This window comes from Elaeis guineensis, chromosome 5, assembly GCF_000442705.2.
Source record: "Elaeis guineensis isolate ETL-2024a chromosome 5, EG11, whole genome shotgun sequence".
NCBI classification, from domain to species: Eukaryota; Viridiplantae; Streptophyta; class Magnoliopsida; order Arecales; family Arecaceae; genus Elaeis; species Elaeis guineensis.
Window position 1 is genome coordinate 120,692,203 of NC_025997.2, and position 27,304 is coordinate 120,719,506.

General features: G+C 45.8%; 1 long non-coding RNA gene across 1 annotated transcript; it reads left to right on the forward strand.

Annotated features, from left to right (window-relative positions):
- The first annotated feature begins 11,819 nt into the window (after positions 1–11,819).
- LOC105046124 (uncharacterized) lies at positions 11,820–13,475 on the forward strand. The gene is made up of 2 exons (XR_012141607.1): positions 11,820–12,819; positions 12,931–13,475. It is a non-coding gene; the product is annotated as an uncharacterized lncRNA (long non-coding RNA).
- Positions 13,476–27,304: the final 13,829 nt, after the last annotated feature.

Below are 27,304 nucleotides of genomic sequence, written 5' to 3' on the forward strand. Positions count from 1 at the left end.
TCTGGCCGAGGCCGCCCGCCTCAAGGAGAAGATCGTCGAGATTGCGATTCTCCAAGAGGCGCTGCAGAAGAAGGGACAAACCTCGGCAGATCTGAGGGCCGCCTTGGAGGAGGAAAGAAAGAAGGCAGAGGCCGAGGTCTCCGAGCTGAAGGCGCAGATCCCAACCCTGGTCTCGGAGACAAGGGTCCGAGCAGTGGAGGAGTTCAAGACCTCCTCCGAGATGAGGGATCTAAAGGTCCAGTTCGGATAGGCCGCCTTCATCAAGGACTTCGAGCTCTGTCAGGAGAAGGTGGTCGGAAAGTTTTCTGAACTGGATCTCGGCTTCCTGGATGAGGCGTCCGACGAAGAAGCCAGACCTTCTGAGGCCGCTGCCGGTCTTCCTCTAGCCGGGACTTCTTCGACTGCCGCGGCTACCGCGACTGACCTTCCAAGGGCGTCGAGCTCTTCCACTTCTGCCCCAGAGGTCCGAAACCTCTAATTTTGTATTTTTTTTTTGTTGTGACTTTTTCTCATTCTCTTGTACTTAAGAACTATTTAATCAATGAAATCAGATTCTTCTTTACAGAGAGCTCCTTTTTCTTACTCTGCATCCTTTTTCTTCTCTTTTATTTTCTTGCACTGATTTGTGTTGTGACACTCTTGTCTCCTAACAACAGTGCCCTGCCGAAGCTCTTCCCTTACCACAGGAAATTCCTCTGAAGTCGATGATCCGGGATCTCAGAAGGAAAGTTCATTATCTAACGAAGAAATCAAAGAAGATGGATGATGAACTTCACAGGCTGAGGAAGAGCCATTTGGAAGCCACTGCGGAGGTTACTCACCTTCGGGACCTCCACAAGAAGGGCTTCATGGACTACACCCGAAAGAAGGCTGACTTCGTGAAGGAGCTTGAGGAGCTCTAGAAATGCGCCAGCGACCGATCTTGGATTCAAGCTTCCAAGATCAGCTCCATCGAGGTTGAGTTGACGGCCGCACGGGAGAAGATCGGTCAATTGGAAAGGAGCTCATTCTGGCTCACAACTCAGGCCGACCACGATCAGGACTGGTCGAAGAAATTCTCCGACCTTCAGAAGCAGCTACAGGACATCGAGGTGAATTATAACGCCTACCGAGTCGGCTAGTGCGGGCAAGTAGACGACTACCGAAGGAGGCTTAAGACGGCGACCGACGAGGTTGCCCGCCTTCAGAGACAATTGTCCGAGAGAGCCCAAGCCGTTTCGATGCAAAGCTCCGACGAGCTCCGCTCCTTGAGGGGAACTATGGAAGAACTGTCCATGACCCTTGGACAAGAGAAGGCCGAACTGCAGTGGCTGAAAATTCAGCTGGCCTACGAGCAGCAGGCGGTCAAGGATGCCGAGACAGAGTCCGAAGTTCTGAGGAAGAAGCTTCGGGAGTCGGAGGGTGAAAGCCGACGGTTTCACCAAATGTATCGGGAGATGTTGTTAAGAAAGAAGGAACTGAAAGAAGAAGTTGAGAACTTAAAGCAATCCCTGATAATGGCTGAAATCGAGAGTCCAAAGTCTGAAGAAGCCAAACTTCCTTAGAGCTTCTTTTATCTTTTGTTTTTTCATGTATTCTTTTCTTTTCTTGTTATTTTATTTTTTTTTTGGCCTTCAAAGGTTTTTGTAATGCATTCTTTACTAATGAAATAAAATGAAATTTTCTCATAACCTTGTATACTATTACTTTGAGTTGTCGCTTATCGAACTTCTCTTATCTTTTGTCTTGTTTGATGTCGACATTGTTTGAAGGTTCCTGATCATCGTTGTATTGACTCGTCCTTTTTATTCATGATCGAAAGTCTTTTCGAGATCATTCGAGTTTAACGCTTTCTCCCGGTGTTTGAGCTCGGGCCCGAACTTCTCGTTACTTTGAGAAAGTCTATTTTCTTTCTTGTTGAGACGAGGTCCCTTGAGTCTTAGGCGTAGTTCATTTTTTTTTCTTCTGGTGTAGCTCGTTACTTTCTCTTTTTCTCTCTCCCTTTTTTTATGTTCGGACGAGGGTTTTTCCTCTACTTCTAACGGGATTGTAGGGGTGTAGAGGAGCAGCTAAGGGGGCTCTTCTCCTCATCTGGTCTTAAACGATCAGATCTTCATTTGTGTCAGGACGAGATTCTCCTCCTATTCCCGGCACAATCAATTTCAGCTCATGTTAGGAGGGTTGTGGGGGTATATAAGGGCCGTTGCAAGGGTCTCTCCCCCCATCCAGTCTCTAAGTAATCAGGCTTTCGACCTTGCTCATGTTAGGACGAGGTTCTCCTCCTGTTCCTAACATGACTGTAGGGGCGCATAAGGGCCATTGCGAGGGCCTCTCCCTCCATCCGGTCTCTAAATAATCAGGCCTTCGACTTTGCTCATGTTAGGACGAAATTTTCCTCCTATTCCTAACATGACTGTGGGGGCGCATAAGGGCCGTTGCGAGGGCCTCTCCCCCCATCCAGTCTCTAAATAATCGGACCTTCGACTTTGCTCATGTTAGGATGAGGTTTTCCTCATGTTCCTAACATGACTGTAGGGACGCATAAGGACCGTTGCGAGAGCTTCTCCCCCCATCCGATCTCTAAATAATCGAGCCTTCGACTTTGCTCATGTTAGGATGAGGTTTTTCTCCTGTTCCTAACATGGCTATGGGGGTGCATAAGGGCCGTTGCGAGGGCCTCTCCCCCCATCCGGTCTCTAAATAATCAGACCTTCGACTTTGCTCATGTTAGGACGAGATTTTCCTCATGTTCCTAACATGGCTGTGGGGACGCATATGGGCCGTTGCGAGGGCCTCTCCCCCCATCCGGTCTCTAAATAATCGGGCCTTCGACTTTGTTTATGTTAAGACGAGATTTTCTTCTTGTTCCTAAAATGCTTGATTTCGATTGTCTGAGAGAGCTACTTCCTGTCGTTGTAAGCTCATGCCAAAAGAAAAGATATGCGAATATGAAACTTTTATTTAAGGCAAAGTTATCGATAATACATTCGTAAATTTTTCAAATTCTATGGTCGTGGAAGGTCTGCTCCTCCGAGTTCTTTTAGATAGTATGTTCCGGGTCGAACCATCTCTCTGACTTCATACGGACCTTTCCAGTTTAGGGCAAGTTTTTCTTGATTCTGAGGTTGTGAAATAGCGGCTCGCCGAAGTACTAAGTCCCCCGCTTTGAAGGCCTTGCTCTTGACCCGGGAGTTGTAGTAGCGGGCTACTTTCTGCTTGTAGGCGGCCATCCGAACTTAAGCTGTCTCCTACTTTTCTTCTAACAAGTCGAGGTTGGCCTTGAGATCCTACGAGTTGCACTGCTCGTCGAATGCCACGACTTGCATCGATGGAAGCTTGAGTTCGATCGGGATCATGGCTTCTGTTCCGAAGGCTAAGGCAAAGAGGGTCTCCCCTGTGGGCAGTCTTTGGGTAGTTCAGTATACCTATAACATATGATAAAGCTCGTCTGTCCAAGTTTCCTTTGCTTTTTCAAATCTCGTCTTGATTCCTTGCAACAGAGTCCTGCTAGTCACCTCGGCTTCGCCGTTTGCTTGTGGATGGGCTACTGACGTGAAATTATGGAAGATGTTTAAGTCCTCACAAAATTCGATAAATCTTGCTCCAGCAAATTATCGCCCATTATCAGTAATGAGAGTTCTGGGTAAGCCGAACCTACTGATGATTGACTTCCAAATGAAGTCCTATACTTTAGCTTCCGTGATTTTCGTCAAAGGTTCGGCTTCGACCCATTTAGTGAAGTAGTCAATTACCACCAGGAAAAACTTTCGCTGTCCGGATGCCATGAAAAAAGGTCCGAGGATATCCATCCCCCATTGTGCAAACGACCATGGGGCACTCAAGGGTGTAAGTTCGGAGGCGGGCTGTCTTTGGATATTCGCATGTCTCTGACACCGATCGCACTTTCTGACATATTCGATGAAGTCATAGTACATTGTAGGCCAGTAATAATCTTGTTGGAGCAGTTTGTGGGATAAAGATCTGACTCCCAAATAACTTCCACAGACTCCTTCATGTACCTCCCACAAGGTAAAGTCGGCTTCAGAAGGCTGGAAATATTTCAGGAGGGGCAAAGAGTACGACCTCTTGTACAGCTTGCCTTCATAAAGGATGTATCGGGAGGCCTGATTCCCAAGCTTTCGAGCTTCTTTTGCATCATGAAGAAGAACCCCATTTTTTAAGTATGCAACCAGCGGGTCAATCCAGCTGGGTTCATGGCTGATCTCCATTACAAGCTGCAGTTTTTCTGTACTTGGACACTTCAAAACTTTGAGGAAGACTTTCTTGGGCAGTTCAGCCGGAGCCAGTGTAGCCAACTTGGAGAAAAGGTCGGCCCTGGTATTTTTTGCTCTTAGAATCTGTCTGATGCCGAAGCTGCCAAAGGCAGGGATGATCTCTTTTACCTTTTCGAGATACTTGGCCATACTGTCCTCCCGAGCTTCATAGTTTTCGCTGACTTATCCCATCATCAATTGGGAGTCACTGTAGATTTGGAGCCGATCTACTTCTAATTCTTTGGTGATCTTCAGTCCGGCAATCAGAGCTTCATATTCTGCTCCGTTATTTATCGCAGGGAATTCGAAGCACAGCGCATACTCCACGATAATTCCTTCCGGATTGATCAAGATCAGGCCCGCGCCCGTGCCTGACATGTTGGAGGAACCGTCCACATAGAGGGCCCAAAAACCATCAGGGAGATCTATTCTTTCTTCAGGAGAGTTCGGCTGGAGTCCTGGGTTGTCAGCTTCACCTCGTTCAAGTTCGGCCTCTTCCAAAATAGTCCATTCCATTATGAAGTCTGCTAATATCTAGACTTTTATCGTCAGTTGAGGTCGATAGTTGATATCGAATTTCGTGAGCTTGACTGCCCATTTCTTTATCCTTTCGGAAGCATCTGCTCGATGCAGAACTGCCTTAATCGGCTGGTCGGTGAGCAGTGTTATGGTGTGCCCTTGAAAGTAAGGTCGGAGTCTTTGAACTGCAATCAATAAGATGTAAGTTAGTTTTTCTAACTTAGTATACCTGATTTCGGCGTCTCTCAATACTCGACTTATGTAGCAGATCGACCGTTGAATTTTTGCTTCTTCCTTAACTAGAACTACTGTGAGAGCTACAAGAGAGACCGTCAGGTACAAGAACAACTCCTCTCCGGGTTCGAACTTTGCCAATAGCGGAGGTGAGCCGAGGTAGTTCTTCAATTCTTCGAACGCTTGCTACATTCAGTGGTCCAACAGAAGTTTTTTGGCTGCTTGAGAGTCTGAAAGAAAGGCAGGCACCGTTCGGCTGACCTTGATATGAAGCGATTCAGAGCTGCTACTCTCCCAGTAAGGCACTGAACTTTCTTTATTGACTTCGGGGCGGTCATTTCCTGGATGACACGAATCTTTTTCAAATTTGCTTCGATCCCGCGCCCCGATACCATGAAGCCCAAGAATTTCTCTGAGGTTACTCCAAAAGCGTACTTGACCGGGTTCAGCTTCATCTTATATTTTCAGAGGACACTGAAGGTCTCCTCAAGGTCGGCGACGTGGTTCATTGTGGATTTGCTTTTTATAAGCATGTCGTCCACGTAGACCTCCATGTTGCAGCCGATCTGCTCTTTGAAGATCTTGTTCACCAGCCATTGATAGGTTGCCCCTGCATTTTTGAGGTCAAAAGGCATGACCCTGTAACAATAAAGACCACGGTTAGTAATAAAAGCAATTTTTTCTTCATCCTCTGGTGCCATCCTGATTTAATTGTAGCTGAAAAATGCATCCATGAAAGTGAGAAGCTTATGGCCCGAGGTTGCATCCACTAGTTGGTCAATTCTGGGCAAAGGGTAACTGTCCTTTGGGCAGGCTTTGTTCAGCTTTTTGAAGTCTATACACATCCTCCACTTGCCGTTCGCCTTCTTGACGAGAACCACATTGAAGACCAAGTTCGGGTAGTTGACTTCTCTGATAAACCCGACTTTCAAGAGTTTATCAACTTCCTCAGCTATTGCTTTCTGCCTTTCCGGAGCATGACCTCGGATTTTTTTCTTCATTGGCCGATGTTTGGGATCAACAGCTAGACGGTGTTCTATGACTTCCGCATCAATCCCCGGCATGTCCATCGGAACCCAAGCGAAAACATCTGCAATCTTTTATAGAAAATTGATGAACTGTGTCCGTACTTCTTCTCCCAGGTTGGAGTTGATCTTCACCACATGCTCCTCATTCCCATCATTCAAAGGAATTGAGACAAGATCTTCGATTGGCTCACTCCATTCTTCAACAAGGTCGTCGCGGGTGTCTAATCCATCAACCGGACAGGGGTCAGACTGACCATTTCTTTGTAGGGCTATGTTATAGCAGTGTCTTGTCAGGACTTGATCTCCTCTGACCTCTCCGACCCCTTGGCTAGTAGGAAATTTCAACTTCAAATGGTAGGTCGATACCACAGCTCGAAGGGCGTTGAGGCCGGGTCGGCCGAGTATTGTGTTGTAGGCAGACGACGCCCTTACTACCAGAAAATTCACTTGCGCTCTTGATTGTTTCGGGTATCGACCTACAACTACAGTCAAAGTTATTACTCCTTCCACTGGCACAGCATCGCCAGTGAACCCTACCAACGGGGAGCTTATCGGCCCTAATCGACTATCCGAAATGGATATTTTCGAGAATGCATCGTAAAATAAAATATCGACCGAGCTTCCACTATCAACAAGAATGCGGCATACATCATAGTCAGCAATATTTAAAGAAACTACAATCGCATCATTATGAGAAAATTGAATCTCCCGAGCATCTTCTTCAGTAAAGGTTATAGATTCTTCAGTCCTCTGCCACTTGGACGGTCCGGCCGATCCACTGGCTGCTCCCCGCTGGGGTCCTCCAGAGATAGTATTGATGATCCCGATTGAAAGCCGATCTTCAGGCTGTTCTTCCCTCCTTGGCGGCTCTGGCTGTGGTAGGGCCCTCGACCAATCTTTCCTACCCTTAGGCCGGCATCGGATGAATCTGTCGAGCCGACCTCATCTGATGAGCTCCTTGATCTCATCTCGGAGCTGAATACACTCCTCCGTGTCGTGGCCGTGGTCACGATGATAGAGGCAGAACTTGTTAGGGTTACGTTTTTCGGGGTGTATGCGCATCTTTTTCGGCCTTGGCAGCTACTCTCTGACCTCCATCAGCACTTGAGCTTTTGGAGCATTGAGAGGGGTGTAGCTGTGGAATCTTCCTGGGGGGGAGCTCCGTTGAACTCTGTGGTCCGGGCTCCTCTGCCTATGAGCTCGGTGGAGAGTTCGGACACGCTTGTGTCCGAGGAAAGTTCAAGAACGTGGTCGAGCTTCACTCGGCCCTTTTTCAGCTGCGGGCTTGCTGGAGTCACCCGCCTGTCGCTCTTTCGCGGTCTCCTCATCCTTCAGCTTGAACGCTTCCTCTGCTCAGACATATCCTTCGGCCTGAGCCAGCAAATCAGCGAAGTCCCTGGGATACTTCTTTTTCAGAAAAAATAGAAGATCGTTCTTTTGAAGGCCGCTATTCAAGGCGGCCATTGCAACTGATTGATCCAAGTTCTAGACCTCCAATACGGCGGCATTAAAATGGTTGACATAAGTTCGGATGGATTCTCCCTCCTTTTGCTTGATATTGACGAGGGACTCCGAACGTCTCCGGGGATGCCGGCTGCTGACGAAATGAGCCACAAACTGATGGCTCATTTGATCAAAGGAGAAGATAGTATCCGACTTCAGTGTCGAGTATCAATTTCTTGCTGCTCCCTTCAAGGTAGACGGGAAAGCTCGGCATAGGATGGTGTCTGGCGTGCCATAGAGCAACATCATTGTCCGAAAGGCCTCTAGGTGATCAACTGGATCTGAGGTCCCGTCGTAGCTCTTAAATTGGGAGAGCTTGAAGTTTGGCGAGATTGGTTCCCGCATAATTATTTGAGAGAAAGGAGGGTCAGTACAGATATCCTCATCGTAAGCAGGGGAGCATAACGGAGCTTTTCGATCTGCCGGTTCATCTCTTGGAACCTTTGATCCAAGAGATCCTCTCGACTGTGAGTCTCGAGGGTCTTCTGGCAGAACGGAGGTAGGGACCCTCTGGGGGTGGAATCATGATCAGACGGAGGGCTCTCCGCCCTCTACTTCTTTTTTTCGGGGAGGACAGGGTGATTGGCCCAAGTGGGCCGCCCGATCGTCGGATTCTGGAACTTCGACGATGCTCTTTCCAGCCGCACAAATGCCTGCAGCTGCTGCTGCTGCTGCATGAACTGCACTGCTTTGGTGAGGCCCCTGACCTGCTGAACCAGCAGGTCGAACTGCTCCATGCCGACTGCCGTTGCCGGAGGAGGAGGAGCTTGAAAAACTGGGGACGAGGCTGGAGCTTGCGGATCTCGTTGAGATCTGGCCACCGAGGCCATAGATCGCCTGGTAGATGCCTTTCGGGGAGGCATCAGGTGGGAATCTGGCAGAAGAAGAGGAAGAAGATGATCAGAGACAGTCCCGTTGAGTACTCCTTTAAGAACAAGGGTCCTGCGAAGACACAGGCCCCTTCCTCTAGCGCCAATTCTGTTGGTGCAGAATTTCGCCGATGCCGGAGAAGTTGGAGTCGAGGGGATCGCGGCCGCCGTCGGGACCTGCAAGGGAAGTCTAAACCGGAGTTGGGGGTGCTCCGGCAAGATCCTCCGATGCTCAAGTCAGTACTTTGCCTCAACAGAAATGGAGCACTCGAATAGGATTTTAGCAGAATTTCGAGATAGAGTTTAAAGCTTAGAGAAGAACGTATTTGGGGGTCTCTTTTATAGACGGAAGAGCGTAACTGATTGACAGCGACATCCGTAACTGCCTGGTAGTGGGCCGTTCGGGGCCACGCAAAATTTGTTACGGAGAGTAGTGGTGTCAGTGGGCCGTTCGAGGCCACGTAGAGTTTGTTATGGAGAGTGGAGTGGTGTCCGTTGTCGCGACTTACCAGAGAGTGGAGGGGCCACGTGGAGTTTGTTACAGAGAGTGGAGTGATGTCCGTTGTCACAACTTGCCAGAGAGTTCAGGCCGGACGGCTGAAGCTCGGTTGGAACGTCTGGTAGAGTGGAATAGCTCTCTGTCTCAGCAATCTGAGAAAAGCTCGGATGTTTTCGAGGTTGCTGATGGGCTGTTGTTGGGTGCCTTAGGCGTTGATGCTGTAGATCGAAGTCATCTGCTGTAGAAGCTCGGGCGGAAACTTTCTGTTGGAGAAGTTCGGCAGGAGTCCGATTGCTAGAGAAGTCTGTCTGAAATTTGTCTGATGTAGAAGCTCGTCTGAAGACTGTCCGCTGGAGAGGTTCGATTTCACGAGGAATCCAGCAGAAGGTCGACCGATAGTGGAGTTCGGAAGGCGTTGTAGAAGTTCGTCCGCTGGAGGAGTCTTGAGGACACTGTGGAAGGTTGACCGCTAAAGGAGTCTGAAATTCAATTCTATTGTAGAAGTTCGGACGGAGTCCGATTCTTGTAGGAGTTCGGAAGGAGGCCGCTTACTGTAGAAGCTCGGACGAAGATCGGTTGCCGTGGAAGCTCGGATGGAGACTTCTTGTTGTAGAAGCTCGGATGAAGTCTGTTTGCAATAGAAGTTCGGAGTAGAGATCCGGCTGGTGAAGCCTGTCCGTTGTAGAAGTTTGTCTGGGATCCATCCACTGTAGAAGTTCGGACGGAGTCCAGCTCTTATAAGAGCTCGGATGAAATTCGGAAGGCGGTCGACCACCGTAGAAACTTGGATGGAGTCTGGTTACTGTAGAAGTCCTGCTGCTGGAGAAGCTCGGTCATTGATGAAGTCCGAAAGAAGTTCGGAGTAAAGTCGATCGTGGCTGGAAGAAATCTGAAAGAGATTCGAAGAGTAGTCGATCACTGTAGAAAATCGGCTGATAGTGAAGCTTAGAAAGCATTTGGAGCAGTCTGGTAGATGAATGGAGGAGCTCATTATTGGAGAAGTCCGGATGGCACGATAAGAGTTTGTCCGTTGGAGGAATCTGGAAGACACTATAGAAGGTCAACTGCTGGGGGAGTCCGGATGGTATTGTGGAAGCTCGGACAGTCGGAAAAGTTCAGATAGACGCCGCACAAGATCGGAAGCCGGAAGAGCCCTGGGAGGATCGGTCTTTTATGAACTTCAGCTGGGGTTATTTTATACCCAGTATATACTATAAATTTTTTTAATACATGTTCAGTAGTGATTCAATATATACCTCTAGATAAAATTGATATATAGTTTTAAAAATATAATTTTTACCAATACACACTACATAGCCGGATGATCCACTAAACAAATTACTTATCTATCAAATTAATATATAGCTCTAAATAAATTGATATACAGTTTTTGGAATATGATGTTTATCAGTACTAATGCACAATGCATAATTTTTTGATTTTATCTAATATAAGAAATTATGTACATACTATTTTTTAGACTTTATGAATTATTAAATGCAAAAGTTAAAAAAAAAAAAAGGATTTGGAGGAGGAGAAAAGAATTATGAAAGGAGAAAGAAAATCTTACGGACGGAAGAGATGACTTAATGAGGAAGAAGAGAGATGAAAAGGTTTAAAGAGAAAAAAAGAGAGTGTTCTTATCATTTTCTTTTCTTCTTTATTTTTCTATTTCAATCATATGACTGACAGCTTTGTTAGTAAAAAAAAGTTGGTCTCTTTTAAAAAATATGTACTAAAAAGATATGGTAAAGTAGAAAGCCCATCTTATGTTTTCTTCTGATGTAAGGTAAGTAGGCTTGTCTATAACAATTTAGAAAATAAGGGCTCCACTTGAAAAGACTGTGCTCAATAATTCATTTGCATATCGTCAATGCAATAAGTTTTTCTAACATTTGATATGGTTTGAAAATCATGTATAAAATTTAGATTTATATAAAATAACTAATAAAAAATAAATAAATTGATATACATAATTAGATTTTAAATTTAATAACATAAGTTTTTAAATCAAATTGGATTCCATCTTATATATCAAAGCTATCTTGTAGTTCTATTCCAACTCCCCCTAATAGAAACTCAGTTATAATAAGAAGAATAGCTGAAAGTGCAGCACTCTTCCCCAATTGTTTTGATGTCCTCATCTGTATCGAATGAACTGCAACTCATTGAATTGACTAGTATCTTGCACGTGATACGCATGCTTTTAAGTAAAAAAAAAAAAAAAAGGGAAAGGAAGTTGGGGAGAGATTATTTGAGAGAAAGCTGGATCTGAATTGATGGGGAATATGTTTTTCTTTGTCCATATGTTGGACATTGTACTAAAAAGAATGAAAGAGTTTCCATGTGGATTCCTTGAGAGAGGTAAAATAATATATTTATCAGACCACGTGTATTTAATGGTTGGTTCCTGAGGACTTTACTCATGGTGTACAATTTTGCATGGGAAACGAGTTTGAGATGACAGAGATTTAGGGAGAGATTATTTGAGAGAAAGATCTAATTCACTGGCTTTTCTTCCAGAGAGAAACGTTACATTTCAAATTTTAAGGAAGAGGTTTCCAAGGGACTCTTTGAGAGAGAAAAAAATTAATGTATTTATGCAACCACGGGCATGTATTTGATGGTAGATTCCGGGCATTTAGAATTTAATTAATGGTCCAGTTTTGCGTGGGCAGGGATCTAAGATTAGATATCAAGGCATCTATGGGCCCCACTGATGCAGGAATCTAACAACGGCGTCTCTATCCAACATTTCTGTCAGAATAGAAAAGTTGTCTGCCATCCGACATGAGAGGCGAAGATGAAAGCAAATTACGTGGACTCTTCTGGGAAACTTGACAAGCTCTCAAGAAGCAGGCGTGCATCTCATGGGACATTCAAAAGATAGAAACTTGCTTGCAGACCCCACAGCTTCCTTCTATTTACTAAGAGGTCCTTCCACTGCTCTCAATATGAATAAGGATTAACCTTCCACAGCTACCGCTCCCAAGTCGCAGCCAATGGCTTTACGAACGTCAACTCTTCCTCAACCTTTTCCCAAACTCCTGCTCCACCATCTTGCCATCTTCTTCCGCTCTATCAAATCCATCTCTCAGAGGCTCATGCCTGCCTTTCTTGCTTCATCTTCCAGTAAAATTCCGATCCGCTCCATCGTCGAGCGAAGCGATCAAGTGGAATGTGTTGTTTGCCTTTGTAGTATTGAGAAAGGTGAAAAGATTAGAGATCTCAATTGCCAACATCGCTTTCACAAAGTTTGCTTGGATAGATGGTTGGAGCATCAAGGAAGGACCTGTCCCATATGCCGAGATCATCTATACTCAGTGAAGGAAGCCAAGACAGGAAGCAAACTTGAGGTGATCCATGGTGAAGTGGATACCATCATCATCTCCCCGTTTGGTGACTCCGACCATGAGGATACATGGTGGATAAGATAAAGATATGAGTTGGATTTGATCAGTAGGACATCTGTCCTTCCAAGTTAAAAGCTTGCTATAAGAATGAAAGCATATGTATCTTATCTGATTTTTTTTTTTTTTTCTTTTTTCATATTGAGCTAATATTTATAAACTTTGCGCTTTATTACACATAAAGAATAGCACCCTAGAAGAATGTTTTCTGTGCCAAGGTCCTGTTGAAACTGTTGATCACCTATTCTCTGAGTGTGGATCCTCTGCCACCATCTGGAAACCTACCCTCAGACTGGCGAATGAAGAACTTCAGTAAGCAATCCTAGCCTGTGTCATTGATGTTGGTGGCTGCCTTCTCCTGGACATGCTGGCAAGAAAGGAAGGCAAGAGTCTTCAGAACGAGCAAAGTTCAGTGCTTTCGGTTTGTGAGAAGGCATTACAGCTATTCAATTTCTGGTCGAACCTCTGCAGTGACAAGCAACTTGCAGAGCGCTCCAACTTCTGGTACAAACTCAGAAGACTGAAAGCTTTTTTTTTTTTTTTATAGATGGGTGAATCAAATGAGTTGGTGGTCTTCCTTGTTTCCTTGCCTGCTATTGCACCAAAAAACAACAGACGGACTGAATGGGTGATGCTCCCCCAACCAACCAACCAACTCTCTGGAATCAAGACAGAGTTGGCTGCAGTTTCAGCTGCTCCTTGGAGAAGGATTTCTTCCTTGAAGACTTTGCTTCATACAACATAGCAGTGGGCGCATTCTTGGATGATTTCAGCAAGAGGGCACATTTTTCGCTGTTACAATATGTGGTCCTTAACCACTGAGAATATCCTAGGTTGTTTTTTCACAGTCTGTCTTCTGAAACTAAGCACTGTAATCTCTCTCTGTTTCCAAGTCTTCTTGTAATTACTCTGTTCTAATAAGAGTTAGGTGGCTGCTTTCTCAGCCTCCTATTCCATCAAAAACAAAGCATATGAAAGAAAGCAGATGATCTAAAGTTGGCCAAGACTTTGATAAATCATATAGAAATGATATGACCATAAAAGCATGGTTTTGAGTATTAGACTATAGTGGCTGGTATGCCGTGTTCTGTAATACTAGGAATAGATACTGTGTATCAGTTGGTCATCAATACAAGTAGCAAAATTGGTGCTTAAAATCTTGGGCAAAAGTGTGAAATAATTTCCTTTGCATGTTCCCAGTATGAAGAAGCTATGCCTGGTGTTTGCAGTGGTTATTCTACCTTTGTGTTATGTTCCTTCCTAAAAAGCAGCGTTTTGGACATCAATGGAATTCTCGGGTCCTTGATACTCCAACTTGGAAACTTAGCAAGAATGGTGTCTTCACTGTAAGATCCTAGCATAACTTCATGAATAATGGTGGGCACATTTGTCCTTTTAGCAAGGTTATCTAGAGATCAACCATTTCGAAAAAAAATAAGAATCTTCATTTGGCTTGCTTCGCGCAAAAGGCTATACACTGATGAAATCCCCAACAAAAAAGGTTGGCATATTAGAACAGGGTATGCCCTTTTTGGACATAGGGTTGATACTATCAACCATCTTCTGGTTAGATGTCCCTTTACTCGATCTATCTGGAATGTTCTTATCTCTCAACTTGGTTGGTCACGGATGCCCACCATTCTGGTGAAGCTCTGGCCTAATTGGATAAAGTGCCATGTTACCTCTTCTCATCGACGTGCTTTTGATCAACTTGCAGCCTTTTGCTGGGAGATTTGGTGTCAGCACAATTCCAGAATTTTTCTGAAAAGAAGCTGTACCCAATCAATTATCTTATGTAAAATCCTCCAATCCTTCAGGTCTTGGGGGCTTCTTTGCTCTACCAAGAACAGGAGTAGCCACAACCACCTCTGGAGTCACCTAGCATCTCTTGCTGGTCGTTCATCTGGCTAGCCTTCTGCGCTGTTTCATTGTGTATCTCAGAGTATCTGTTAATCATCTTTCTAAATTGCAACTTTCATTGCCCGTTGGCTTTTGCAAATTACTTTATATAGCTCTATAAATAACCTTTTCTAATAAAGTTGGATGGCTTTGGCTTCTCTTTACCTCAAAAGAAAAAAAAAAAAAAGGAATTCTACTCACAAGTAAATAGAATTCCAGATGGATGGTGATCTAGCTGAGTAGATATTATAACCAAGCAAGTCTCTATGGGATTTTTCGTTTGAAACGAGGAAAAAGGAATTTGAGGGCCATGGGGTACTCCTCCATGTTAACAATATTGCATAGGTTAAACAATTGGTCACTGCATACTAGGTGTCACTACAAGGGATTGCCTCCTTCAAATTTACATAATAATGAGTGCAGATTCCCTGTAGTGCACCCATAGATGGCAGTCATCATAGGATGGACCGCCATCAAATAATGCACATTGTGTGCATTGCATGGCTCATGCTCTTGCGCGGTGGCCATCCACAGGTGCACCACATCTTATAGTGCTGCTCACGCACTACAAGAGTTTAATGCTCCGTAATGATCATATGACTGACGGTCAGTTTGGTCAAGCTGTGAAAATTAACTTATTTTGAAATCATTTTTTTTCAAATAGAGTTTCAGAAGAAGTACTGCAAGAGAGAAGCAGTTTGTGTTTGACAAAATCATTTGATAAGCATTTTTATCCGTATTTAAAAAGTAGTTTGTGTTTGGCAAATCTTTCAAAAAAAATATATTTTTAACTATCAAATTACGAAAAAGAGCATGTATTTATGGTAAATAATGGGAAGGTTAGGTGAAAATAAATAGGAGTAGTTATGGTAAATAATGATTTGAGTAAGAATATTTTTGTCTTGAAAAAATTAATTTTCTACTTCTACTTCTGCTTCCAAGGAGAAGCTTCAATTTTCTGCTTCCTCTCTACAGCAGAAAAATTGCTTCTTCTACCACTCAGAAGCAGATTATCTTTTAAAATAAACTTGATCGAACATCATATTTTTTTTAAAAATAAATATTTTTATAAAAAATAAATATTTTTTTCTCCCTAAAAACTTGGCCAAACAGGTCTGAGTCTTTTCAAGCAATCAACTACATGACTCCATCTATTGGCTTCAAATCCAGTGAGTCCTGGAAGATACCCCCAACCTACTTTCTACTGCCGAGTGTATTAATGTCTCATCTCATTCGTCAAATAAACATTTCCATGAAGGTAAATGCATCATCACCTCCACGTTGAAATACTGATTTCATCAATTGGAAAAACCAATTTCGCATGGCAAATATCTTGGACCACAAAATTTTTTTTTAGGAAACTGATAAACAAGGCAGACTTCAGGAGATTCACTTTGGAGATGGTCAGAATATCGCAATGTGGGAAGACAAATGGTTAGGAACGACTCCTTTGTCGCAACTCTTTCCAGGCTTATTCTTGATAGAACCAAAATGTAATGTCTCCATGGCCTCTCAATGGAGCTGGGGAACCACTAGGTGGGTTGTTTCAGTTGGTGGGCAGATGGTTCAGCATCGTTATTTGGTAGAGTTGCTCCATCTTGTGAGGCCCCCCCCATATTTTGCCGACACACCGGCATGGAAGCGCATGGAAGCTTCAAAATGGGTCTTCATTATTCTATAAATTTCTAAAAAGTCCATTTGGTGCGCTGCTGTAACGGAGAAAGTCAAGGTATGCCTTTGGCTTGCTCTAAAATGTAGGCTGCACAGGAATAAAGGTGCGTTTGGTTGGTCATTAAAAAAAATATTTTTTTAATTTTTTAATTTTTAAAAAATAAAAATTAAAAAATAATATTTGGTAACATTATAAAAAATAAAAAATTAAAATTAAAAAATTAAAATAATTATTTTATATATAAAATAAAAAAAAATTATTTTTTAAAATTTATTTTTTTATTTTTTTTTGCTTCCGTACATCTAAAATATCAAACTAAAAAATAAAGAGTCCGAACCCTTCTCCTTTATCGAGCTCTTCATCTCTCCACCCCCTTCTCCCTCCCTTCCTGAACTCTTCTTCCTCGTCGACCTGCCATCTCCGAACATTATTTTTTGCTTTATAGCAACATAGTTACCAAACATATTTTTTATTTTTTTTATTTTCACTCAATTATAAAAAATAAAAAATATTTTTTAAAAATTAAAAATCAAAAAAATGTAACCAAACCCATCCCTGCAGAGGAAAGGATGGATAGTGAATCAAGATTGCTCACTTTATGGGGGAAATGTGGAGAATGTTTCACATCTCTTCCCAAAATGTTCCTTTTTGGGTTGTATTTGACCGCATTGAAGTCTTGCCTCAATTTGAGAGATTGGCCCACTTTGGACTACTTGGAGAAAGAAGAAAATTCACAAAAAGCTGCACAGAGCATGGGATCAAACTCGAAATTTAGGCTCAGGGGCACCTCAACGGGCTGCATGCACGGCATTGCCTGAAGTTCTCTGCTAACTTCTGTAATAGCTTCCTTAATTCTGTCTGAACTCCCATCTGACCTCCTCCTGTATCTTGGTACCACTTGGTGCTAAGGCCCTGCTCACTGTAAACACCCCTCTTGTATCTTTCTCTCTTGTTTTTCAATAAACTTTGGGTGGCATCTTGCCTCTTTCTCATTCAAAAAAATAAAACTAAAAAGAATTTACAAGTCCAATGAATGAAGTTAATCCTGCAACAACTTTGCATCTAAAAAAAAAAAAAAAAGGTTTCTGAAATGATGTCTCGAAACATGGTTCAGGAAAAATTCACTTTTGACACAGAGAAACTACTGAATTACACTCGACTGCTGCAGCATTTCCAGGTCTTATGACTGGAAATTGTCAGAGCTGCCCTTATGAATATGTTCGCCTTTTTATGCACTAGTTTGACAACTTTTAATGCTTTTACATTGAACAGAGCCTTAGTTTGCACCTAAAAACAAAAGTGGTATTTTCAGACCACTGTTTATGCCCCATTAGATTAGGGCCCAGCAGACCTCACAAATAATTTCCACCACACATGTCAAAAGATGCCATGCCATTGGGCTCCACATTTTAGGCTAGGGGATGATTGGGATGAAATTTTCAGTCAGTTCCATATGATTGTCTTAAGATATAACTTTTAGTTAGCAAAATAAAGCAATCTATGCTTCATTCAAATTGCAATCATCAAAGTGCAACTAAACAGGGGTATAAAGAAGCTGAAGACAATTGAGTTAGGCCTAGCTCTAGCTCAACTTATTCTATAATCAAGCTGATGTTAAGCCAGCTCATTTAATTTCAAGCCTTTTCAGAAACAACTTATTTAAGAGATCAAGTGCGAAATAAGGTCTTCAAAAGTTTCATTTATATACTTTAGACTAATAATCCTGGTTATATTTTTATTTTATAGCTGAAATACATTCTATTTTATATGATTAATATTGATTTATTTTTTAAAAAAATAAATTATGGATGGATGATAATAGATAAAATAGTATATAATCTATGCGAGTTGAGCTCGAGAGACCAAGTATATAATATCTAATATATCGGTCAGGAATGAGATGAGGTGATGGGTGTAGTGCAACGTCACAATAACTTATACCCTACACTCCATGAATCATGTGGCCGTGCACACTATCAATCATAATCGCTCATTTTCACGATGGTGCACGAAAATGCATACTTCATAAATGAGGTTTATAGAAATAAGTCGCTGTGATAACTATGGTTGATGGTGTGTACGATCATATAACCCATGCCTCATGGAGAATAACTTCTCTGCCACCATGTGGCACCCATGCTGTAGGTATAATTTCTCACTGACTATATTGTGCCTGTCCAACATTGATTGTGGGCCAGTCAAATTTTGACATATTGAAAAAAAAAAAAAAAAAAGCGTTGTTTTCTATGGGATGTAAGGAGATGGAAAAAATGAAAACAAATTAGATGGACTCCTTGCAAGAGGTGGTCATGGATCCCACGAACATACAGAAGACACCAATGGTAATTACTTTGCAGACCCCAGGTTCCTTCTATTTGAGAGGTACTTTCACTAACCTAATATAAGAACATCAAAAGATTTACCTCCCATAGATACCACCCCCAAGTCCTGGCCAATGGCTTTATCACCCCCTCATCCTCACGATCCTCCCTATCAAATCCATCTCTCAGAGGCTCATGCCGGCCTTTCTCACTCCATCTTTTGCTACAGCTCCTCCGAGCCAAGTGAATGAAGCAGAATGCGTCGTTTGTCTTTGTGGTATCAACAAAAAATTTTTGCTTAGATAGATTGTTGGATCACCAAGAGAGGACATGTCACCTAGAGCATCTATATTCAGGTAAGGAGGCTCAGTGAGGAGGCAAACTTGAGGTGAGCAATGGTGAAGTGGACAGCATTATGATATATCTTTTTGGTGATCCTGGCCTTGAGGTTGCATGGTGGATGAGGTAAGTATATGTGTCAGAATTTATCAATAATGCATGTCTGTCCACAGAAGCTTGTTACAAGAAAGAAAGCATGTCCAAAATGATTGAGCTTTCTGACGATGGAGAATGTCTTTGTCATGGTAATAGTCATTATTATCATATATAGTTCCATTGACTCTTATATGATACAAATACATGGTTCTGGTTTGATTTTATGGTATCTCTAAACATATGTGGATGTTAATGGCTTCTGGCTTTTCTGATGTCTCCATCGCACGTTGAATTGTTTGGCTTGGAGAAAGGAACATCAATCTGCCTCTACAAAGTAAATAACACTTAGGGCTTGTTTGGCTAAAATGGTGATCAGGATGAGTGACTCCCATTCTAATAGTTTGGTTGGAGAGAGACTCGTTTCCATTCTAAATTTAGATGAGAATAGAAAAATTTTAATCATTTAAAATCCAATCCCTACTCTGTCTTAGTATTCAAATCTCTTTTCGATTCCGATTCTGATTCTAGTCATAAACTAAATACATTAGAGGATATGACTATTCTAATTTCCTTCCCAATCTATTCCAATTCTGACCATGAACCAAATGCACCCTAATTATTCTAGTGGAAAATTGTGATATATCCTTTCCATTATTCAATCACACACATAGAGATGACTTTGATTAGCATACAAGCATTGAAGAAATGTAATGCATGTTAGGAGTAAGATGAATGCTGCAATGTAAACCTCACAAGGCTTTTCAGTATTTAAATTGGATCACTTTTGATTAATTTTTAATACTTTCTTTTTTTTCTCTCTCTTTTTTTTTCCATTAGACAATAAAAAAGAATGAGTCTTGATGCATGGTAAGGTCACTTTATTATAACCTAAGATTATGGGTTCAATAACTAACTATGGGTAGCGGTAATCTAGTGCACAGAGTCATCCTTTACAAGAGAAGAGAAAAAGGAAAAGAAGTCAAAATTGATATGTTCATAAATTTATAAAAAATATCCTTAAAATTCGAGAGAGGGCCAAACATTAGGTCAGATGCATGTCCGCCTGAAATTTGTTTCATCTAATAGTATCGATGCAATAACAAGAGTTTATATTTGGAAGAAAAATATGTTTTTGTCGAACTTTGATTTACCTACACTCCTTTTTTTTTTTTTTTGGGCTGAAAAGCCTAGCTAGTTGTCTCAAGAAGAAAGGAGCATCATGGATCAATTTCCCTCTTTCCATTCTAGTCTGACAAGCTCCAGGACAAAACCTTTTTTTTTTTTCAGGCTCCTCTCTACAGAGCACTCCTCCATGGAATATGAAAGGGTGGACAAAGGAATCTGATAGAAGATAAAAAAGATGTTTCAAGGGGAGAGAGAATGCTAAGCGGCAACTCTAGTTGTATGGCAATACGTTCATCTCATCGTGTCATCATTCAATCGTCACCCATGACGCGCTTCATAGTCTCAGGTTTCTTTCACGGGTTGGCATGGTGCAAAATTCCACCCCGTCAAGTGGAACATCACACATAAGCAAGCGTGCAAATGGGTCATGCAACCCTTGCGGACTTGAGCAATCCATGATTTGGACTCGTAGGGGCAAATGGGGTCTGTTGGGTATAAAATACCCGCGGCCGAAATTCCCATTAGAAAGGCTCCGTCCGAACTCCTACGGGAGCCGGGCTCCACCGCCATCAGCAAGTGCAGCTCCGCCCGAACTCCTACGGGAGCCGGGCTCCACCGCCATCGGCAAGCGCGGCTCCGCCCGGACTCCTACGGGAGCCGGGCTCCATCGCCATCAGCAAGTGCAGCTCCGTCCGGACTCCTACGGGAGCCGGACTCCGCCGCCAACATCAAAACAGCTCCGCCCGGACTCCTACGGGAGCCGGACTCCGCTCTCAATATCAATCGCTGGTAAGCTCAATCCGGACTCCTATCAGAGCCGGACTTCACCCTTGACTTTGTTTGCAGAACGGCTCCACCCGGACTCCTACGGGAGCCGGGCTCCACCTCCTACATCAGAACGGCTCCGCCTGGACTCCTACGGGAGCCGGGCTCCACCTCCGACACCAGAACGGCTCCGCCCGGACTCCTACGGGAGCCGGGCTCCACCTCCGACATCAGAACGGCTCCGCCTGGACTCCTACGGGAGCCGGGCTCCACCTCCGACATCAGAACGGCTCCGCCTGGACTCCTACGGGAGCCGGGCTCCACCTTCGACATCAGAGCGGCTCCGTCCGGACTCCTACGGGAGCCGGGCTCCACCTTCGACATCGGAGCGGCTCCGCCCGGGCTCCTACGGAGGCCGGATTCCAACCGCGGCCGAACCTCAATCGACAGATCCGCACCCCCTCGGCAGGTCGCGACAACAATCATGATCCTGTTCCAGGTCCTACAGCGGATTCTACGCGGCTCCAGCAGCGGACCCATTACTCCCTGACAGGCTGTAGCAAACGGCCACGATTCTGTCCCGCTCCCTGCGGCAGGTGCTGCACGATCCCACTACTCACTGACAGCTAGCGGCAACGGACGCCGCCCCACTATCCGCAACAGGCCATACGTGGCGGACTATGACAACAGCCACGAGTCTACCCCACCACTCTCCACAATTAATTTCCCTGACCGTGGGCGGCCCACTACCAGACGGTTGCAGGTGTCACCATCAATCCGTTGCCCCCTTTGCCTATAAAAGGGGATCCAGATACGTTATTCTCTAAGCTCATTTTTCTTATCTCAAAACTCTGCTAAATTCTCCGTTCGAGCACTCCATTCTTGTTGAGGCAGAGAACTGACTTGAGCGTCGGAGGGTCTTGCCGGAGCAACCCCACCTCCGGTTTAGACTTCCCTTGCAGGTCCCGGCGGCGACCGCGGCCTCCTCAACTCCAGCTTCTCCGGCGCAGGCGGATTTTTGCACCAACAGGATTGGCGCTAGAGGAAGGGCCCAAATCTTCGCAGCACCCTTGTTCTTAAAGGAGCGCTCAACGGATCCGCTCCCAGCCATCTTTTCCGGCACTCAAGCCTCCTTTCCCTATCCGATACCTTCTCGCGGGGTTTCTGCACAACTACCTCTGGCTATGACCGCCGATAAAGGGTGGTCGGGCGACCAGTCTCCGCGGGATTCCGTTAATGTCGTCTCGGGGGAATCCCAGCAGGAGGCGATCGACAAATCAGCTGCACCCCCCAAGCGGCAAAAAGTCGAGGAACCCATAGCCTTCACTGAAGAAGACGTCCAGGGAGTCCAATTCCCTCACAACGACGCGGTCGTAGTTTCCTTGAACATGGCAAATTATGATATCCGTCGCGTTCTTGTCGACAACGGAAGTTCGGCTGACATCTTGTTCTACAACGCCTTTTCAAGAATGACCACTCTTGGCGGTCATCTAAGGCCGATGTGCTCCCCCTTGATAGGGTTTACTGGTGACGCCGTTCCTACGGAAGGAACGATAGCTCTAACTGTGACCGCGGGTCAGCATCCAAGGCAGTCCAGGGCTCTGGTGAATTTCCTGGTGGTAAAGGCGCCATCTGCCTACAATGCAATTCTTGGCCGACCCGGCCTCAATGCCCTCAGAGCCGTTGTTTCAACCTATCATTTGAAGTTGAAGTTCCCCACTGACAAAGGGATTGGAGAAGTTCGGGGAGACCAGGCGCTGGCCAGGCACTGCTACAATATTGCCCTGCAAAGAAGCGATCAAGCGGACCTTTGTCCAGTCGACGGGTTGGATGCGCGCGACGACCTCATTGAAGAGAGGGGCGGCCCGATCGAGGACCTAATACCAATTCCTTTGAATGATGGGAATGCGGAGCACGTGGTGTTGATTGGCTCCAACCTGGAGGAGGAGGTGCGGACGCATCTCGCGGACTTTCTCCGAAGGAATGCGGACGTTTTCGCATGGGTCCCGGCGGATATGCCGGGGATCGAGACAGAAGTTATGGAACATCATCTGGCGGTCGACCCTAAACATCGGCCAACAAAAGAAAAAATCCGGAGTCATGCCCCAGAAAGGCAGAAGGCGATAGCCGAGAAAGTGGATAAACTTCTCAAGGCCGGATTCATCAGGGAGGTCAATTATCCAGAATGGATCTCCAATGTTGTCTTGGTCAAGAAAGCAAACGGTAAGTGGAGGATGTGTATCGACTTCAAAAAGCTGAATAAAGCTTGCCCAAAGGACAGCTACCCCCTGCCCAGGATCGACCAACTGGTGGACGCTACCTCGGGCCACGAGCTTCTCACTTTTATGGATGCATTCTCCGGCTATAACCAGATTAGGATGGCATCGGAAGATGAAGAAAAGACTGCTTTTATCACTAGTCGCGGCCTTTACTGCTACAGGGTTATGCCGTTCGGCCTCAAGAACGCAGGCGCAACCTATCAGCGGTTGGTAAATAAAATCTTCAAAGAACAAATCGGCCGAAACATGGAGGTGTACGTGGACGATATGCTCGTGAAAAGTAGATCTTCCAGAAATCATGTTGCCGACCTCGAGGAGGCTTTTGGCGCTCTTCGGAAATACAGAATGAAGCTGAACCCGACCAAATGTGCTTTTGGGGTAACCTCAGGAAAGTTCTTGGACTTCATGGTGTCGGGGCATGGGATTGAGGCCAATCCGGAGAAAATTCGCGCCATCCAGGAGATGGCCGCCCCGCGGTCGATCAAGGAGGTTCAGTGCCTCACTGGGAGGATCGCAGCTCTTAATCGCTTTGTCGCGAGGTCGGCTGAGCGATGTTTGCCCTTCTTCCAAACCCTCAAACAGCCGAAGAACTTCTGTTGGACCCCTGAATGTCAACAGGCATTCGAGGAATTAAAGAGCTACCTTAGCTCACCTCCACTACTGGCAAAGCCCGAACCTGGGGAGGAGTTATTTTTGTACCTGGCAGTCTCTCCCACATCCCTCGCGGCAGTCCTTGTCAAAGAAGAAATAAAAATCCAGCGGCCGGTCTACTACATTAGCCGCGTGCTAAGGGACGCCGAGACCAGGTATACTAAATTAGAAAAACTAACCTACGCTTTGTTGTTGCAGCTCGGAGACTCCGACCTTACTTTCAAGGGCACACGGTGACGTTGCTCACCGACCAACCGATCAAAGCGGTTTTGCACCGAGCTGATATTTCTGGGAGAATGGCAAAATGGGCAATCGAGCTCACAGAATTCGACATCAACTACCAGCCTAGGCCGGCAATAAAGGCCCAGGTATTGGCGGATTTCATAGTAGAATGCACCGTCCCTGAGGAGGCCGAACCTGAGCAAAGCAAAATTGACGACCTGAAGACTCGACCGGACTCCTCCGACGAAGAAGCCAGTTCCTTCGATGGCTTTTGGACCCTCCATGTGGACGGATCTTCCAACATGGCGGGCGCTGGTGCAGGCCTGATCTTGACCAGCCCGGAGGGGGTCGTCGCGGAGTACGCTCTGCGTTTCGGATTCCCCGCAACAAACAATGGAGCAGAATATGAAGCTCTAATCGCAGGATTGAGGGTCGCTAAGGAGCTTGGAATAGACCAACTCCGGGTGCACAGCGATTCCCAACTTGTAGTGGGACAAGTCAGCGGGAGCTTTGAAGCGCGGGAGGACAGTATGGCCAAATATCTTGAGAAGGTGAAGGAATTCACCCCCGCTTTCAACAATTTCGACATCAAGCAAATTCCAAGATCGGAGAATGCCAGAGCCGATTTTCTCTCCAAGCTAGCAACATCGGCTCCGGCCGAATTGCCCAAAGGCGTCCTCTTTGAAGTTTTAAAGCACCCAAGTACGGAAGAACCGCAGCTCGTAATGGATATTGACCACGAGCCCAGCTGGGTCGACCCGCTGATAACCTATCTTAGAGATGGGATTCTCCCCCAAGACGCGAAAGAGGCCCGAAAACTCCGAAATCAAGCATCCCGGTACATCCTCTATGAGGGCAAATTGTACAAGAGATCGTACTCCTTGCCTCTCTTGAGATGTCTCCGACCCTCAGAAGCCGACTACGCTTTATGAGAAGTGCACGAGGGAGTTTGCGGAAGCCATTTGGGTGCCAGATCTCTATCCCACAAACTACTCCGCCAAGGGTACTACTGGCCAACAATGCATCATGATTCAATCGAATACGTCAAAAAGTGCGATCGATGCCAAAGGTACGCCAACGTCCAGAGACAACCTGCTACCGAACTCACACCCCTGAGTGCCCCATGGCCTTTCGCGCAATGGGGGATGGATATTCTTGGCCCCTTTCCCATGGCGTCCGGTCAAAGGAAATTCCTCCTTGTAGCAATCGACTACTTCACCAAATGGGTTGAGGCCGAACCACTAGCCAAAATCACAGAAGCTAAAGTGCAGGACTTCGTCTGGAAATCAATAGTGTGCAGGTTCGGTTTACCTCGAACATTGATCACTGATAATGGACGGCAATTCGCGGGAGCCAGATTTGCCGAATTCTGTGAAGACCTAAACATCTCCCACAAGTTCACATCAGTGGCCCATCCCCAGGCAAACGGTGAAGCCGAGGTAACAAACAGAACCCTTTTGCAGGGAATCAAGACAAGGCTTGAAAAAGCGAAAGGAACTTGGGCGGACGAGCTTTACCATGTGCTATGGGCGTACCGAACTACCCAGAGGTTGCCTACAGGAGAGACTCCCTTTGCTCTAGCCTTTGGTACAGAAGCCGTCATCCCGATCAAACTCAAACTCCTGTCGGTACGAGTCGTGGCGTTCGACGAACCCCAGAATGCACAAAATCTCAGGGCCAACCTCGACCTACTGGAAGAAAGGCGGGAGATTGCTCAGGTCCGAATGGCGGCCTACAGACAGAAGGTTGCCCGATATTATAACGCCCGAGTCAAGAACAGGACATTTAGAGCGGGGGATCTTGTACTCCGACGAGCTGCTGTCTCACAGCCGCAGGCCCAGGGGAAGCTAGCCCCAAATTGGGAAGGACCTTATGAGATCAAAGAAGCAGTCCGACCTGGGACTTATTATCTTAAGGAGCTCGGAGGGGCCGACCTCCCGCGACCATGGAACTCAGAAAACTTACGGGTATATTACCAGTGATTTCATCCTAATCGAAAAATGTGTGCCCACTTGTCTAGGGACAATTCAAGCAGACGGTATCAAAAACGAGAACGCAATCTTACAAAAGTCGAAGGCCCGGTTCCTTTAGACCGGATGGGGGGAGAGGCCTCACAACGCCCATATGTGCCCCCACAGTCCTGTTAGGGACAGGAGGAGAACCTCGCCCTAACTTGAGTAGAGTCGAAGGCCCGGTTCCTTTAGACCGGATGGGGGGAGAGGCCTCGCAACGCCCATATGTGCCCCCACAGCCCTGTTAGGGACAGGAGGAGAACCTCGCTCTAACTTGAGCAGAGTCGAAGGCCCGGTTCCTTTAGACCGGATGGGGGGAGAGGCCTCACAACGCCCATATGTGCCCCCACAGCCCTGTTAGGGACAGGAGGAGAACCTCGCCCTAACTTGAGCAAAGTCGAAGGTCCGATTCCTTTAGACCGGATGGGGGGAGAGGCCTCACAACGCCCATATGTGCCCCCACAGCCCTGTTAGGGACAGGAGGAGAACCTCGCCCTAACTTGAGCAAAGTCGAAGGCCCGGTTCCTTTAGACCGGAAGGGGGGAGAGGCCTCGCAGCGCCCATACGTGCCCCCGCAGCCCTGTCAGGAACAGGAGGAGAACCTCGTCCTGACATGAGCGGGGAGTAAGGCCCGGACTCCTACGGGAGCCGGGTTCCGCCACCAAAAGGTTTCGCCCGGACTCCTACGGGAGCCGGGTTCCGCCACCAAAAGGTTTCGCCCGGACTCCTACGGGAGCCGGGTTCCGCCACCAAAAGGCTCCGCCCGGACTTCTACGGAAGCTGGGCTTTACTTACGACTTTGATTACAGAAAGACTTTGCCCTACTTCTTATGAAAACTATGCTGCTTCAACTTCCAGGAGCTTCTTCGAACCTAGCCCCAACTCCAGCGGAGAAAGATCCCAGCAAACCTAACAAGTGGATATCTCCCAACGGCAGGAAAAATCGAAAAGAAGCCCAGCGAAGGACGACCCCACATGAATTGAAAAGGTCGTCGACGGTCTTGGAACGGCATGACACAGGCAAAGAGAAAGAAAGAAGTTCGGCAGACAATTATTTGACACGAGAGGTAAACAAGGTACTGAAATCACTATTTTATTTGATAGAAGCACACGTTACAGGACCCGGTGGGTCAGGAAAAAGAGAAAAAGAAAATACATGTCTCGCAAAGCACGGTTCGGGCAGGATGAACCGGAGGCCGATCCAAGCTGCAAATTCCTCTTCCCGTCTCTGTTCTTCTCAGTCGCATTCTTCAGTGCGTGTAACATCTCTCGCCCCATCTCTCTTCCCAAAGTTCCGACCTTAGCGAGAAGGGGGTGGGATTGATCTCCGAAGGCGGCGGGGGTAACAACGGCAGTAACGAAGACCTGTTTCAAGAAGAGCCGTAGCCATGACGGCCGCCACCTGAGGCGCTCCGGCAAGGTCGGCATGCGCTACTTCCACCGTCTCCGCGACAAGTTCTACCGCCCCGACCGTCGACCGTCTCTGGTCCCTTGGCCCCGACGGCGTCAAGGATCCCGTCATGACTTGTGACGTCTATTCTGCCCTCTTGACCGATATTGCCCCGCCTTACTGCTCCGAAATTCACGGGCAGAATAGCTTCTACAACA